We start from the raw sequence: 16,515 nt of genomic DNA, 5'->3' as shown, positions 1-16,515 counted from the left end.
AGAAGCTGCAGCAACAATTCCTGACTCTGCACAAAGTCATCTAATCCACAATTAATGTAAAACACTCCCAGAGTCACCACAGCCTTTGATTATTTTCTATGTTTCAGAAATAGCTGAGGAATGGTGTGAGTTTACTGGGGTACTGCTGCACAAAGGCCTTTGGGGATACCCAACACTTGGGTGTTGGGCTCCTGGGGTGTGAACCAGGTCATGCCTTTTTGGAGAACACTGCAGAATGTGGGGGAGTCCTGGGAGAAAGCTTTTACGAGCCCATTCTCTTGGATTTATTCTGGCAGGCCCTTTCTGGACCACTATAGGTTTTGGTCTCTGGAACTACTGCAGCTGAGGGGAGGGCTGAGGGATGGGTGGTACTTGGAGCTGTGAGGGCAGTTTAGGCCCAGAAGCCTCGGTTAATGAGCAGCAAAGGGATGAGGTGTAATGCAAGGAAATCAGCTCATGTTTTTGACTGATTGGAATACTGTTGCTTTTTCTCTTGCCTTTCCTGTCATTCCCCTCGTTCCCCCTACCCTCTAGGATCTCCTCTTGAATTGACTCTAGCCAATTACATGAAATTAGGCTTTATTATGTGAAATTAGGCTTTACTGGAATGGCTGCATCACAGAGTGGTGAGATCTCCCCCCTCGTCTTTTCTCTAGAAGCTGAAGAGGCTGCTGTTGACATCTAACTGTATTGCTGAGTTGCTTTAAAAACTACTTCTGTGCTGGGTCATGGGAAAGGTTTCCAGTGCAGTATTTTCCCCTGATGCATCTATAACTCTAGCAGCAGCCATCAACAGCGCCGCTACCTTCACTTTTTCAATAAAGAAATAAATCTCAGTCATTTTTCCTGGTCTTTGTGTGCCAGTTCCACAAATTAAAATTCACAAAGAGAATACAGCATGAGGAGGGGTGGTTGTGTATTTAGTTGGTTGCCATGGCAATAATTAAGGGCACACTCATACCACTGGACCCAGGAGCACTCGGATCCGGGCATGCTGTATGCATGACCCATCAGGATGAGACTTTTTCCTCCTGTCCTCCTGTCTTTGCCCCCCGTACAGTGAGGTTTCTGCTGGGACAGCATGTCGAGACAAGGCCATCCCTCAGCCCTCCCCTCAAGCCACTGGCATGCCTAAATAAGAGAGTGTGAACAAGAGAGTCTGCAGCTAATATAAATTGGTATAGAATTGTTAACAGGAACAGTGCATTAGCATGTCATCGTTTGGAAGAGCCATACTACAACTCCATTGGATTATGTTACTACATTACGACAAGTCTATTATATTTTCTAATGTTTTGTGCTCTTGGTGCCAGCTATGCTGAGAAATGCGTTAAAGCAGAAAATGTTCCAGACCAATTGTCTCTAGAACAGCTGTTTGTACTTCCCTCTGTAGCCACTCTTCCTCTTTTAGTGATCTGTGCATTTCCTCTTTTACCCCAGATGGACTTACATGGCCTTCCTGTCACTCACTTGACTCTCTCTTGTTGCCGGTCTCTCAGCCAGCCTCTCAGGTCTCAGTCATTGCCTTCTTTGCTCTGTGTCCTCCTGCATCCACGTGATTCCCAGTCTTCTGTTTTACTCATTTTTTTCTCCCTAACTTTTGCCTAGATTGACTGACTCTCACCCTCCTTCCTCCCTAGTTTCTTGCCCTCCATCACCTTCCTTTTCTCCCTGTCTTGGCAGCCAAACTTCCTTGACATTCATCCATCATCTTCCCCACATGTCTCAGTCCCAATTTTCCCTTTTCCATTACTCTTCTGGTATTTTTTTTTTCCTGTTTTCACAGTATTGCACCTCTCTCATCTTGGGGTGCAGTAAAAGCATCTCTCTGACAAAAAGCTTTTTCCTGTTTCATGTCAAGGCTGCTTCAAATATTAGAGGTATTAAAGTTCTTCAAAGAAAAAAGGATGCCAAGACCTTTTCACTTGGGCAGGGATAGGCATTTTTCTTTGGCTTTATTTTCAGAAATATATGCATGGCATTAATGGAGATACTGAACATGAAATTTAGCACAAGCCTGCATATTTAAACAGTTGAAAATGGCTCTGAGAAAGTAGAGTGCCAGACAGCTTTAGTAAGCAGTGCTGCTGCCAGCCTCACCTGTTACTCAACATCAGGAAATACCATTACTGTCTTCCAAGTGCTTTTTCTCAGCATGTTGGCACATACCTACTCTTGGAAGATCATACTGATACTGCAAATTTTGCAGGGCTCTCATTACGAGTTGTACAAGGAGAAGGAGCTGGGTGAGTAGTGAACTGCGCCTACCTTGACATCTTGGAAGAGGACATTTGGGAGTGAGAGCCCTACTTTGGCGGTAGGCATTTTCTGGGGGTCCCTTGATGTTAGGACTGCACATATGTGTGTGTGCATGCATGCACGCTCCCACATCCACACAGTCCTTTCTCCAAAACTAGTTCTGTATAAAGACATCTCATAAATTACAGGAGCCTTTATCACCACAGCCTTTCATTTTTACAGAGGTGTCAGATTGGAATGCTGATATCCAGAAGACAGCTGGCAATGCTGCATAACATTTGCAACTGTTGAAATAGTTTTGGGGATGCTTAATGAGGATACTCTGAGAGCAGTCCCACCAACCTTATATTGTTTAAGGTCTGTTATGACCCCCAGTGAGTTAATAAAAATAATTCTTTCATGCTGGGAAAAAAATGGAAGAGAAAATGAGCTGCGTAAGATTTGTCTGTGACATTTAAAGTCTAAGTCTGAGTTTGTCTGTGTAATTTATCTTTGGGTATTTGCAGGAGGGAGAGCAGGAGAATATGAATGAGAGCATTTCAATTGTGTCTGAGCTTTCTGATAGATGAAGAGAATTTCTGGTGACTCCATCTGGCTAGAAGGTCTATCTATGTGATCTCTTCTCCGGCAGATGGAAGATAACACTAGGAAGAGTCCTTTGATTATCAAAGCATGGGAATGACTCCAGTGCAGAATCACCCTGAGACACCTCTTTATTTCAGAGTGACAAGTGATGCTTCTGAGATGTTAGAGAGAGCTGATTTCCCCCTGCTGCACTGAACATGTGTATGCCAGATTTTCTTTGGCAATATTAAACCCATCCACCTTGCCTGTCTCTTGCTGGTGAGGAAAGCAATGAAAATACAAGGTATCCGTGTAGATAGCATAGTGAGTACAAAGAGACTGAACAAAGAGGATGTATTTATCCCCTTTATTAATATAGAACAATATATGTTTCTTTTATAAAAGTGCCTGGTTTCTTGGAGTTTCTGTGAACTACTTTTTGAAATGCATAAAGGATTATTAGACTGACAATAATTGAAGTCTTTCTTTGAACATAGAGGTTCTTTCTCCAAGAACCTAGCTATTTTTTTCCCCCACTGTTCTTGGCTTTTTACTTGCACATCTGCTACATCCCATTGAGTATTCTCACACGTCCGCCAAGATTTCACCTTGCAGCATGCAGTGTTGCAAATGAACCTACTGCAGTCTTGCATTCAGACCTTTCCAGACCTGGAAGGAGGCTACCTTCCCCATCTACCCTGCCCTGGTGAGGCCACATCTGGAGTATTGTGTCCAGTTCTGGACTCCCCAGTTCAAGAAAGATGGGGAACTTCTAGAGAGAATCCAGTGGAGGGCCACAAGGATGATTAAGGTCCTGGAGCATCTCACTTACGAGGAAAGGCTGAGAGACTTGGGACCGCTCAGCCTGGGGAAGACAAGACTGAGAGGGGATCTTATCAATGCTTATAAATATATGCACTGGGTGGGAGTCAAGTGGAGGGGACCAGGCTTTTTTCCATGGTCCCCAGCAGCAGAACAAGAGGCAATGGACACAAACTGAAACGTAAGAACTTTCGTATGAACATGAGGAAAAACTTACTTGAGAGTTACATAACTCTGGAATACGGTACAAAGACTGAGGATTTTTCTTCTCTGGAGATACTTAAAACTTTTCTGGATGCTTTCCTTTGTAGCCTGCTGTAGGGAACCTGCTTTAGCAGGGAGATTGAACTACATGATCTCCTAAGGTCCCTTCCAACCACTTTAATTCTCCTGTTCTGTAATCTTTAAGAATAACATTCAGCTTCTTCTTGTGAGTATCCGAAGATAATTAATGGAGTCTTCTGTTAATTGCATGCCACTTCAGTGTCAGAAGGCGTCTGTGAGTGTCAGTGCTTGCTTGGAGGTAGAAAAGAGTAGGCAGCCTCGGGAGCCGTGCTTCAGCAGAATTTCCTCTGGTGTCTGAGGAGATACGTGCTGCGTAGACAGCCTCTACCCTTTTTTGCCCGTATTGACCTCTGTCATCACTCCCCTTACTCTGGCGGAGGTTAGGAGAAGTTGTTTGAGGTAGCTCCTTCCTACACACAGATTATGCCTTTCCCAGTTTACCCATACCGATCATTGCAGTTTGGAGTAGAGAGTTAGTGGTCTGAGCTACACCTCCAGCCAAATTAATAAAGATGTGTATAGATATCTTTGGTGATGGGAATACTTATGAAGAATGTCTGCCCGTATGAGTCGTATGAGAAGGATGTGGAGCAGAGTCCAGAGGAGGGCCACTAAGATGATCAGAGGGCTGGAGCACCTCTTCTTTGTTGAAAGGTTGAGGGAACGGGCTTGTTTAGATTGGAGAAGACAAGGCTCCAGGGAGACCTCACTGCAGTCTTCCAATACTTGAATGGATGTTACAAGCAGGAGGGGAACCAACAGGTAGGTAGCAATGCATTCAAGGGGAAATGGCTTTAAACTGGAAGAGGGGAGTTTTAGGTTAGGTGTTAGGAAGAAATTCTTTGCTCAGAGGGTGATGAGGCACTGTAACAGGCTGCCCAGAGAAGCTGTGGATACCCATCCCTGGAGGCGTTCAAGGCCGGGTTTGATGGGTTCCTGGGCAACAGGATCTAGTGGTTGGCAACCCTGCCCATGGCACAGGGGTTGAAACTCAATGACTCTCCAACCTATGCCATTCTGTAATTCCATGACTCTTAATGGATGACTTTGCTTCTTTTACCACCTAACTATTACGGTGCCATATGTGACATTAATTTATATTTCTGCAAGCAGTCAGTGCTTCATTTCTCAGAAATCTGACGTAGCTTATGTGTTATGGACATAAGCTTCTCTCTGTGAAGCTTCTTTGCACCATTCACAGGTACATCCTGATATGGAGCTGTTTCATTTCAGCTCTTGTGCCATCCTGCTTTTCAACATGAGATCCTTAATTGTAGCTCATGGAATATCTGCAGGAAGTGCCATTACATGAAGTTCACTTTTGGCCTTTTGCTGTCTGAGCGCTTTCCACTGCTGGGCAGCACAGACCTGACACTGCAAACACCTGAGGTTCTGAATGTCAGACCCCAAGATCCTGTTACAAAGAGATGGGGACATCAGCTGCGTTGCTTTACAAACTTTACTTAAAATTAAAATGTTTACTACTTTTCAACTTTCTGTTTAGTTGTTTTATGGCAATATTTCTAAGGCCTTTCCTGCTATAACTTTGATAGACTTCGCTTTCTGATAGTACTCCTGACAGGGATATGTGTAACCGGCATGTGATTAATACTAAGTACATGTAGCAGAGTTTCTTGAATGCATTTCTTTTGGCACTATCCCTGATTTTTTCTTTACTGTTCATGTTGTCCCCTGAGATGCTTTCTGATTTTTTTCTTGGCATAACATTCATTTTGATTTTGTAGCTGATAGCATTATTATTTTATCAAATAACGTGATAAATTGTTACAGCTACCCTGCCTAGCAGCCAAAGCAATGATGCTTTCTAATGGCACACTTTACCTCTGCTGCGTTATCGCTGCCCGTTTCATTATTTGCACGTTGATTACAGCTATGCTTCTCAAGGGCTATGAAATATTCAGCAGCGTGGAGTAGTTCAAGTGCATCACAGTCCTCACAACCAGACACCTGCCCTCAAAGGCAGGGAGGAACCAAAACCTTTGCGGATTTAAAACTGATGTGAAAAATCCTGCTTTGCTTTAGCTTTCCCTGCACCACTGGCTGGGGGTGCGTGCTAATTAAAAGTTGCCACTTTTCTTGCACTTGTGATTAGAAGGGACGAGAATAAATACACAGCGAATGCATTTCTACCTTATTTAACAGGCTATGACAAAGAAGGAAGGAAGCGTTGTGGTAAAATTGGTGTCTGTGTGTCGCTGAGAAGCAGCTGGCATTATGGGTGGAGTTGAGATAAAAAGCTGTGTGTGTTAAGGGCAAGAATGAGCGCTGCAGGTCATTTTCTCACGCTTTGTCTCTCTGCGGGAATAACCAGCCGTGATTGACTGAAATGGGCAATATTTTACCAAGTAGGAAGCAGATAAAAATTTTTATAAACAGGATACTTCATCAGTAAAGAAAAGAAACAATTGCATTGACCTTGACACCGAACGAGTAAGACCAGCATTGTGATAATTGAGAATGTAACCAAGCAACAGTTCTGTAGTCACTTGCACTGCGTGATTTTTTGTAGAGCGTGCCAGTAATGGGGAGGCCTGAATCAGCAAAACAGCTGGTTAATGCTTACAAAAAAGGAAATTATTTCTTTGTGCAAGGGTTTGGGTTGTAATACGTGCTTATGCTGATTGTAATTTGGGCTTATGTCAAAAGAAAGTAATTGAATCAGTATATCCTTCTGAGCAGGCAGATAGCCCGACAGCGCCACTCATTTCTTAAGCTGCTTTTGAAACATGAGTCTGTTCTGAAAATTAGTGCTGTAGAAGAAATGGTGTATTCCTTCAGAACCGGCCTATTTTATATCCATTTCAGTTTACTTTGGCAGTAATTAGACTTCCCAGTCCGACTGGTTTGCATTGTACAAATGCAATGCAAACCAGTAGGTTTGAAAAAGGCTTGAAAAGCTGGACTGCAGTTTTAGCTAATTTAGTTTTGAAAGCCATTCAAGTAAGTTATTGCAACCAACCACTGAAGATATGCTCTAACTTCGTTTTAAACTAGTCTTCCAATACTACAGCAAGACAGTTTCCTACAGAGTTAAAGGTGGAAGACCTTTTACATCTGGAATAAGCATCCAGGGAAAGGAGGGTATTTACTTCTACCTAAGTCAGTTTACAATCCAAATTAGTTAAATTCGGATGAGTTAAATTTGGGGCCACGTGGCCACATTATCCCATATCTAGCAGTATGCACTGCGAGGCTGGTGCTGATGGAAGCCTGCAGCCTCCACACCTCTCTTTATGCTTATCAATCTATCATCGCTGCCTTTGATTCTCTCTTTCTAGATACTAAACCAGTACAGTCACCAAGTAACAGTTTATTTCCAGGCATGAGGCACAACAAAGTGCAGAAACCACGGCAGGATACTGCCACTGCATGGGTATAAAACTACCCCGTGTACAGGTGCCTTTAATACTAATTTGGTCTATGAAATCCATGTTACTGTGAACATTATATAGATAAGATAATAAAGATTTCAAAATTCTCAGTCTAACTTCTTTGGAAGAACTTTGGAAGTTAGAGATTTTAATAAAAATACTGAAAATGAGTTTAAAAACAACATTAGTCAGTCCGGGGCATTTCAAGTAAAGGAAGGAAAACTTTTTCTAAGGGTATTTTTCTTTGAAATTGATTTTGAACTCGAAGCAACGGGAGATAATGTATATTCTGTGTTACGTTCTCATAGCATGGCATAATTGAGCTATGTTCAGAGTTGTAAAAATTTCTTCTTTTTTACCTAGGAGGAAGCATTTGTTGATACTGTCCATCGCTGGAACATCAAGCTCTACAGAGACCCTTAAGGTAATTATTTATCTGATTCCTTTTTGTTTCCTGTGGTGGTCAGCTTGGCTTTAGTTCAGCTTTATGAAGACGCCCTCGATTTGTGAACAATGTGATGCGAAACAACCACATTGGGTAGCAGCAACATTTCACATAGATTTTACAGAAGCCTTTGCGTACGGTTTCATGAACCATGGTTTGCTGCGTTTTTGTGTATAAAATAAAGACATGATACATTCTGAAAATACAGTTGTTTCTATGGCTTAAGAAGCAGCACTACTGTTTTTAGCTGAAAGACTTGGAATCAACTGGATATGTTTTTGATATACTTATTTAGAAAACCTTTCCTTATCTCTCATCTCCTGCCCTGGTGCTGATTGATATGGTTGATAGGTCTGTTTTGGAAGAGCAAACCAATGGCTGCCTATCAGAATCTGACATCTTTGCTTACTTTGCCAAGTTCTTAAAAGCTGCTTCTGATGCTTTGATTACTGTAGATGCTGCAGATCTATACATTGTGTTTGCTTGTTTGAAAGCTTTTCTGAAAGCATAGCTAATGAGGTCTCCATGATACGGACAGAAAATAAACAATGAAACAGACAGCTGGGAGTCATATTTTCTGTTGAATTTACGAAGGTATGAAGAAGAGTGCTGTGGTTATGAAGGTGCCCTGGGAATGCAATCTGCAGCACATATCTTGTATCTTTGCGCAGGGAGCAGTGAGATCAAGTCTTCAGTATGTAGGCTGGTACTGCTTCCCATTCATTTACTGAAGGTCTGATGAGACTTGGGCAACATGACATTTATACTGGATTGCTATTTAAATAATTAAGGACTCCCAACACTTAGCAGATGTTGATTTTTCAAAAACTACAGTTGTTTTTTATCCCAGGTATCTCAGACCTTGTTGTGTGGCTGTTTCTAGTAAGGGATACTAGTGGTAAACCCAGTTGCTGTGGGGCTAAACTTCTGCTTCTTGTTCTTCATAATGGCAAGGTCACAAATAGATTTTGAGAGTATTAGCTGTTTTCCTCACCTTGGCAATCGTTTGCTCTTTCCATTTTTTGAAGCTGAACTGAATGCAGGGAAAACAAAAACATTTTATTTTGGGGAGAGAAGGACAGCTGCTTAGTGACCTGTGCACTCATCACTAGTCTGGGAATTACCTTCTTTACATAGAATTCACTTTTAGTGATGGTGGGTTGTTGACATTTTCTAAGCTGCCGATTGTGAATCCTGACATTGGCTATTTTGACTTTATCAGCCAGTCAGCTGAGTGGTCCCTCATATTTGCAATTTGAGGGATTTTTCTCAAGCAGTTGTATTAGAGCATACTGGTCATGAAGGGACATTCAATGCTTTCTGCATATGAATTGTTGACTTGTGCAGTTTATTTAGTTGTATGTAATGCACTCTGTGGCTCAGTTCAGAAGTGCTTTGTACACTGCGAGTCCCTTTCTTAGCACAAAGGTAACCTTGAAACTTTCAAGGGAATCAATGCTATTCTAAGGCATACCAAGTAGGTGTACCTCACTTAGAGCATGTTGATGAGGCCACAAGTGAAAAACTTTGAAACTAATCATACGTGCTGACTGACTGTGTGCATGTTCCTAGCTTTTCCTAAAAGAAAGTTCAATCTGGAGAAGACTGAGAGGTGATACCATCAATATTTATAAACATCTAAAATGCAGGAATCAAATCACAGAATCATTAGCGTTGGAAAAGATCTCTAAAATCATCTAGTCCAACTGTGCACCTACCATCAGTATTACTGACTGTCCATGTCCTTAAGTACTACATTTACCCTTCCCTTAAACACCTCTAGGGATGGTGACTCCACCACCTCCTTGGGCAGTGTGTTCCAATGCCCAACCACTCCTGAGAAGAAATTTCTCCTAATATCCAACCTGAACTTCCCCTGGTGCAACTTGAGGCCATTTCCACTTGTCCTGTCTATGTTACTGGAGAGAAGAGGCTGAACTCTACATTGCCACTGCCTCCTTTCAGTTGTAGAGAGTGATAAGGTCTCCCCTGAGCCTCTTCTCCAGACTAAACAACCCCAGCTCCATCAGCCACTCTTCATAAGACTTGTGCTCCAGATCCCTCACAGCTTCATTGCCCTTCTCTGGACACGCTCCTGGGCCTCAGTGTCTTTACTATAGCGAGGAGCCCAGTACTGAACACAGTATTCAAGGTGCAGCCTCACCAGCACTGAGTGCAAGGGGAGAAACTCCTCGCTGCTCATACTGACTACGGTGTTTCTGATGCAAGCCAGGATGCTGTTGGCTTTATTGGCCACCTGGGCATGCTGCTGGGCTCGTGTTCAGCCAAGAGTTGACCAACCCCTTCCATACAGCTTTCCAGCCACTCTGTCCCAAGCCTGTAGCACTGCATGGGGTTGTTATAACCAAAGTGCAGGACCTGACACTTGGTCTCATGCAGTCAGCCTCAGCCCATTGGTCTAACCTGCCCAGGTCCCTCTGTAGGGCCTTTCTACCCTCAGACACATTGACACTTCCCCCCAGCTTGATATAATCTGCAAACTTACTGAGGGTGCTCTCAGTTCCCACATGAAAATCGTCAATAAAGATATATTAAACAGGCTGGGCCCCAATACCAGTCCCTGAAGAATACCACTTGCTGGTGACACCGGTCGCCAGCTGGATTTAACTCCATTCACCACCACTCTCTGGGCTTGGCTTTCCAGCCAGTTGTTTACTCAGCACAGAGTGTACTTGTCCAAGCCATGGGCTGCCAGCATCCCCAGGAAAATGGATGGGGTCAGGCTCTTTTCAGTGGTATGCAGCAACAGGACAAGAGGCAATAAACAAACTGGAATACAGGAAGTTCTGTATGAAGATGAGGAAGAAGTAATGTACTGTGGGGGTGACAGAGCACTGGAACAGGCTGCCCAAAAAGGTTGTGGAGTCTCCGTCTCTGGAGATACTCAAGATCTGCCTGGACACTCTCCTGTGCAACCTACTGTAGGCAACCTGCTTTAGGAAGGAAGACTTGATGATCTCCAGAGATCCCATCCAACTGCTATGATTCTGTGATTTGTTCAGACAAAATTAACGGCTCTACTGGTTTTGGAAAGCAGAAGCTGAGAGCATCCTCAGTTACCACAACTTGTCTGACTTGATACCTCCAAAGCTACAGTGAATGAGTACGTGTGAACAGACTCGGTTTTTTATACTATCCACACATAGTGCAGAGATGCTTCAGACCCAGATCTTGCACTCATGTGAAGTACATAAATATAACTGGTGTATAACTGATGGAGGCATTGCTTTTTGGCAGTAATTTTCTTTAAAAAGAATGTAGAAATCAACAAACTTCACCAGACACCTTAAAGATAAAATCCATATAAAATCAGTTCAGTATCACGCATACTTCTGGTGCCTTTTGAAGCCAGAGGTTTGTGACAGTTGCCTTTAACCTGCCAAAGATGAAGCCTTGTAGTTCTGAATTTCTATTCTCTGTAAACAGTACTCAAATCTGGAAATGAAACACCTCTGCAAGGTGAGAGGGTTTTCTTTCTGTTTCCTGTTGAATCACTCATCATTTTGGAAATTCTGTTTGCAATAAGAGTGGATTGATGTTTCTGAAGGACCTGGATATGCTGAGCACTTGCACAGGAAATTGGGCATTGTGAGCAAGTTATCATGCACTGTAGTACTCTATCAGTATTAGACAGCCAGACGACATCATGGAAGCACTGTAGGTCCAGTGATTTGCTATCCTTTTTCCTCAGTGCAAAAAAGTTGGGGATGTTGGAGCTGAAAAGGAGGACTGATTTTGGTGAGATTAAGGGCCTTTTAAAAATCTGGACTTATTTCTCTCTCACGCCACCCAGAAACAGCTGTTTGGCCTTGAGTGAGGCTGAGCGGTGAAGACAGGATCCTTTCAGCAAGCTGCTGCTGGAGGAATAGCAGCAAACTGCGTCCTGGTCATGGGGGATTTTTGGCTATGTAAAAACCAAACGACCGACCCCGGTCACATGGCAGCCGTGGTTTGGAGAGCAGCTGAAGGGTGTTAGAAGGAGGTGAGGAAGTCAAGTGATAAAGGAGGTGGGTGGGCGGAGGACTTCTTTCAAATCTTTACTCCGCAGAGGATCTCTCGCAGTGTGAAACCGCACCTCAAGATGCCTCAGTGCCTGTGCTGAACAGTCTGGGTATTTTGCTGGTGTTCTTCCCCTGGATGGTTGTGTGCCTGGCACACCAAGCTGGGGAGATGACAGGCAGTATTCTCTCACTGACGTTACAGTGTCAGTTGTAGGAAGCATCACAGTTCATTCAATATAGTGTAAAAGCATTTTTGGACAATTTCTGTCATGCTATATTTTACATATAATCATGTATCAGAGCTTCCTCTCCATGTGTTTAGCATTTCACTTCCTCCAATTTGGTAGAACAGGTGTTCTGTGTCTGTGTTGATGCTGATGGGCTCCCCCATGCTACCCTGCAGTGTGAGCCTCGGAACACCTCAGCTGCAGCTTCTGCATGTCTGTATGTTTCTTTCCCCAAGACATCAGGCTTCCTTCTGCTTTCTTTAGATTGCATTTCCAGATGGTCAGCTCTCCTGCGTGAGTAACTGCCCCAGGCCAGGGCAGGCAGCTGCAGCTCCGTGGCCTAAAAGGGTCATCAATATGTAAAGTTTGTGCTTTTCATTATGTGTATGGAGCAGGAGGAGCCACTTTGTCAGCGTGCTCCCAGGGGGAGGATCTGCACTGAAGGGTCTGCGTAACAGCAGGGCAGAAATGCCTTTCGAAGGATATGTCCCTGGGCTGGACATGAGTGGTGTGGAGTCAGTGGTCTCACAAGTCATTCATGAGTCTTGCCTTTACCTCTTCCTTCTCTTCCTCTGGTGCATTTTTGAGCTGTGGAGTATGTAAAGGAGTTAAAGACCCTCCCTTGTGGCGGTAGGTAGGTAAGGTTGTCTTTTTTTGATCTGTATTGAAAAGGCAGAGTGGTCCCGATGTCTCCTGCAATGGATTTGAATCACTGGGGCTACGGTGGTGGATGCCAGAGCCACAACCTGAGCTGGGTGTGGAAACAGGCTTACACTGCAGGAATGGCCAGTGCAATTACAGAGCTGCATGAGTTTACCTTGCTTTTGTTTCACATTTGATCCAGGTCTGCTGCAAAAATATGAGGTGTTTGTGAAAGAAGATATTTTAAAGATAAAATTGAGGCAGTTGTAGTAGCAGACAGCTTTATTACACAGATGTAGACCAGAACTGCTCCGAGTGGAACAGAGTAAAAGATTAGTTGCTGCCGTATCTCTGCCACATGAGTATTAGAAATTTGTGGATAAGTAATCACCAAACACTTGGCAATCAGAGAATCTATTTGCATTTTAAGAGGGCAATATTCTTCTTCTTCAAATAGGATGCACGGTGAAATAGCGTCAGAGCTTTCTTAATGACACTCCTCTGAGCTCAGTTTAGAGAGGATTTGTTTTGTTATTAAAATTACTCCACATATTTGAGACAGATTTCAGCTCAACAACTGCCTAACACATGCTAGACACATATTGATTTTTTTGTCTTAGACCAACGTTTCCCCTGGGCATGGTATTATTTATTCATAAAGCAGAAATGATGTCTGACAGGCAGTTAGAAGGGTGTATATCTCTAGTCCAGAAACAATGTGCAAAGCTTTGCGAGGACCCCAAGAAATCAATGTGCTGATGCTGAAGAGCAGCCTTTTAATTCTGAGCACACGTTCTTGCTGTTGTTCAGTGTGGGAAAGGAAATTTGAATAACAAATAGTTACTGGTAAAACTGCAGTCCTAAATTTTCATTCATCTTTATTCCAGTTACTCAAGCCAAGGTAGAAGTAGGCAGAGAGGGCAGATAGCCAAGCCCAGACACCTCTAAGCCATAAAGCAGGCTTGCTGCTCTGCCAGTTTGCACGTTTGAAGGTAGAGTCCTGTTATCAATAGAAGTTTTAAACCCAAGCGTTGTTTGGAGACTCAGAACTTCCAAGATGTGTGTGATTCATAACCACTTATTCCAATTGAATATTAAATTGATGTCTGTATGGCAGATTAAAATAATAAATAGCTGGTCTTTTTATAATATGAGTTGAAACATTTTGGTTAAGCTGATCACTGCGATTGACCTGTTGGAAAAAAAATGGGCAAAAGGAGATTTGTTCTGATTTTGTTCTTTCAGAATTAGATCACAGCACAAGTAGTATTTGCTGGTGGAAAATGTATTTCCAAAAATGTTTTGTCTACTTAATAAATCAAGCTCAGGATATGCTAAGGTAAAGTCTTATCTGACCAGGTACTTCTCTCAGTGATGTGAGTGCTTGGGTAGCTTTTGTTACTTAAGTAGTATATTTAAAGTGAGATAGGTATCTGGATATCTTGTCAAATCAAGATGTTTTAGAATCTGCTTGTTTTTATTTAAACCACGGACAATTCAGCAGAAAAAGTAACATGTTGTCATGTAATTAAATATTTCATCATCAAGTGTAAGCATAAGGGAGCTTAACTACATTTCATTTGTTCTTGCATTCCTTGACTTTCCAGTACTTGGCCTTGAACCTGAATGTAGCTTGATATATTTAGGAGTTTTGAAATTTGCTTTGTGTATTTGGAGGCAACAAACCAACAAAAGCCCCTCCTTTCCGTTCAGTGGGCATGAAAGTTCCCATCTTGGTTAGCTAAAAAAAGTGATGTTATTTAAAATGAAACCAAGGTGAACTTCTGAAGCTAAGAAATGAACGTGTGTTCCTTAAATCGATTTGCAGACCACCTTATAGTGGTAGGGGAGGCTTGGACCTCTTCAATCCCAAAACATCACAATAGATGCAATTTTAAATCGTTCAACTGGGACGACGTAATCTCTGTCCACTCAGGACATGTAGGAGTGCCTGAAGCGTACACACTTATTTTTTTTTCTCCAGGAAGTGATGTGGCCTTAAGAAAGAGTGAGAACAGAATGCCACTGAGGTGTCTGCTAAGAAATCAAATGGCTGAACTTTCATAGATGTGAAGACAATACCAGGAAAACACTTAAGTGTTTTCATATAACCCTTGTGTGGATTTGAAAGTCTCATTTCATTTGGCTTGATCTGAAGAACGTATGATAAAAATGACATTTCTGTGGGCTCTTGTACGTGTTTGCAGTGGACACAGCTTTTATGGCTGCTATCTGATGAAAACACCTAGTCATGACAATGAGTGCATTTTGATTTACTCTTGCCAGTATCTCTGAATGCTGCCGTTAACTTGCAAGGCTGTGTGTTTACAAGCAGGCTTCAAATAACAAATTTACTGCATAGCATTACGAATATCTGAATGTTAAGTAGCAACTTTAAATGTCAGTTTTCCAAACTGTTAAACTGGAGCTGTAATAATAATTCTTTTAATCTATTCAGATATATGGGAGGCGGTCAGTTAATAAGGTTTGTTCATCCGATGCTCAGTGCATCTCTCTGCCTCTCTGAACTCTATTTTCTTAATTTAGTTCTGTCATTACTGCTGTCAGGAACATAATTCTTTGCTTTTGACAGCAGAAGAATACGCAGCCCCAGATAAAGCACTACAACGTGAATACACATATTTTCTGCTTCACCAGCCTGGAGTGCTCTTCAGGACGTTCAGCCAGAGGACGTCTGCACCAGGCCTGGTCACTCCAGCTCTCCCCCTTTTCAGTGAAGGGAAGTAGCGGCATTTAGGACATGGTCCATTTAACCTATTTAGGAAGCTTATTTTACTGTACAATAAGATGCATCCTACAGGAGCCTTCCAAGGTACTGCAGTCCAAGGGGAGTTTGGGTACCCAGTTGTGGGATGGAATTTAGTGCCAGGCTGAGACAGGCATGTTCAGTTATTTATGAGCAGGCAGGTCCTCATGGGAACACAGCGTCTCCATTTGAGTTGGTGTCGTTGTAAAGCAGTGCCTCTCTCTCTCCCTGAGCTATTTGCTGCTGCCTGCTGTGCTTCATCACCCAGCATGGGTGACCGACCGGGCATAATTTTCTTGTTGTCATCATGATGGTCCTCAGTGTGCTCTTCCAGTGTTCAGTAATATAGGACAATGGTATGGTAGCAAACTAGATTGTTACCTACCAACTTTCATTCCAGTGTTGATCCTTACTAAATCTTAGAAGAGCGCTAAGCAAAAAAAAACTAAAGGTAATCCATATGTTGAACACACTTTGTTGGTAAAGTTTATCTGATTACAGTGCAGTGAAAAGAGTTGATTTGGTTTTACAATGTGTCCCTAAGATGGCTTTCGTCTGATGCTTTGTTCAACTTCAGATGAAAAGTGCTTGATTTATGAAGTTTTTAACAGTAGTTTCCAAATGGAAAGAAGATTTCTTCTTCATTTTTCTATCTATATCTTTTCTTTTTTCCTGAACAATAATTTATGGAACCTCTACATGTTTTTATTGAAACACGTTGCTTCAAACAAACCAACAGATGTTTCGGGAGGTTTAATAAGAGGACATCAGAGGTCATCCAGCTCAAAGGTCAATTGCATAAAAGGCAGCACTGCTGCTGAGATTGTCACGTCAAGAAAGACAAAAGTGTTTTAAGACTCAGTTTTATTACTGAGCTCAAACTGATCTCAGATTCCATTGCTCTATTAACTTGTATGACGGCTGAGCTGAGACAACAGAAAAAATGCTATCTGGAATGTTTTCCAACAGAATTAAATAGCAGGTAGTATAAATGCAAATAAATTTATCAAAGGCCAAAACAGTCCTTGAGCGCAGCAGTTTCTGGCTGTTGCAAACGGGTCTTTTAGGAGTTATTAAAAGATGAAAACGA

The 16,515-nt window shown here is 42.5% G+C and overlaps 1 protein-coding gene across 4 annotated transcripts in view; it reads left to right on the top strand.

Annotated features, from left to right (window-relative positions):
- The window catches only part of PAG1 (phosphoprotein membrane anchor with glycosphingolipid microdomains 1), a 110,879-nt gene that overhangs the window by 18,708 nt on the left and 75,656 nt on the right, over nt 1–16,515 (top strand). For 3 of the 4 annotated variants that reach the window (XM_015282858.4, XM_046937995.1, XM_025148017.3), the window contains exon 2: nt 7,686–7,746. The gene's annotated coding sequence lies outside the window, so the exon portion shown is untranslated. Of the gene's footprint in view, nt 1–6,209; nt 6,892–7,685; nt 7,747–16,515 lie in introns of those variants that run through there. The other variant, XM_046937996.1, reaches the window with a different exon arrangement.

Source organism: Gallus gallus, chromosome 2 (assembly GCF_016699485.2).
Source record: "Gallus gallus isolate bGalGal1 chromosome 2, bGalGal1.mat.broiler.GRCg7b, whole genome shotgun sequence".
NCBI lineage: Eukaryota > Metazoa > Chordata > Aves > Galliformes > Phasianidae > Gallus > Gallus gallus.
The sequence above is the reverse complement of the archived record's forward strand: the minus strand, read 5'-3'. Positions and strand labels throughout refer to the sequence as shown.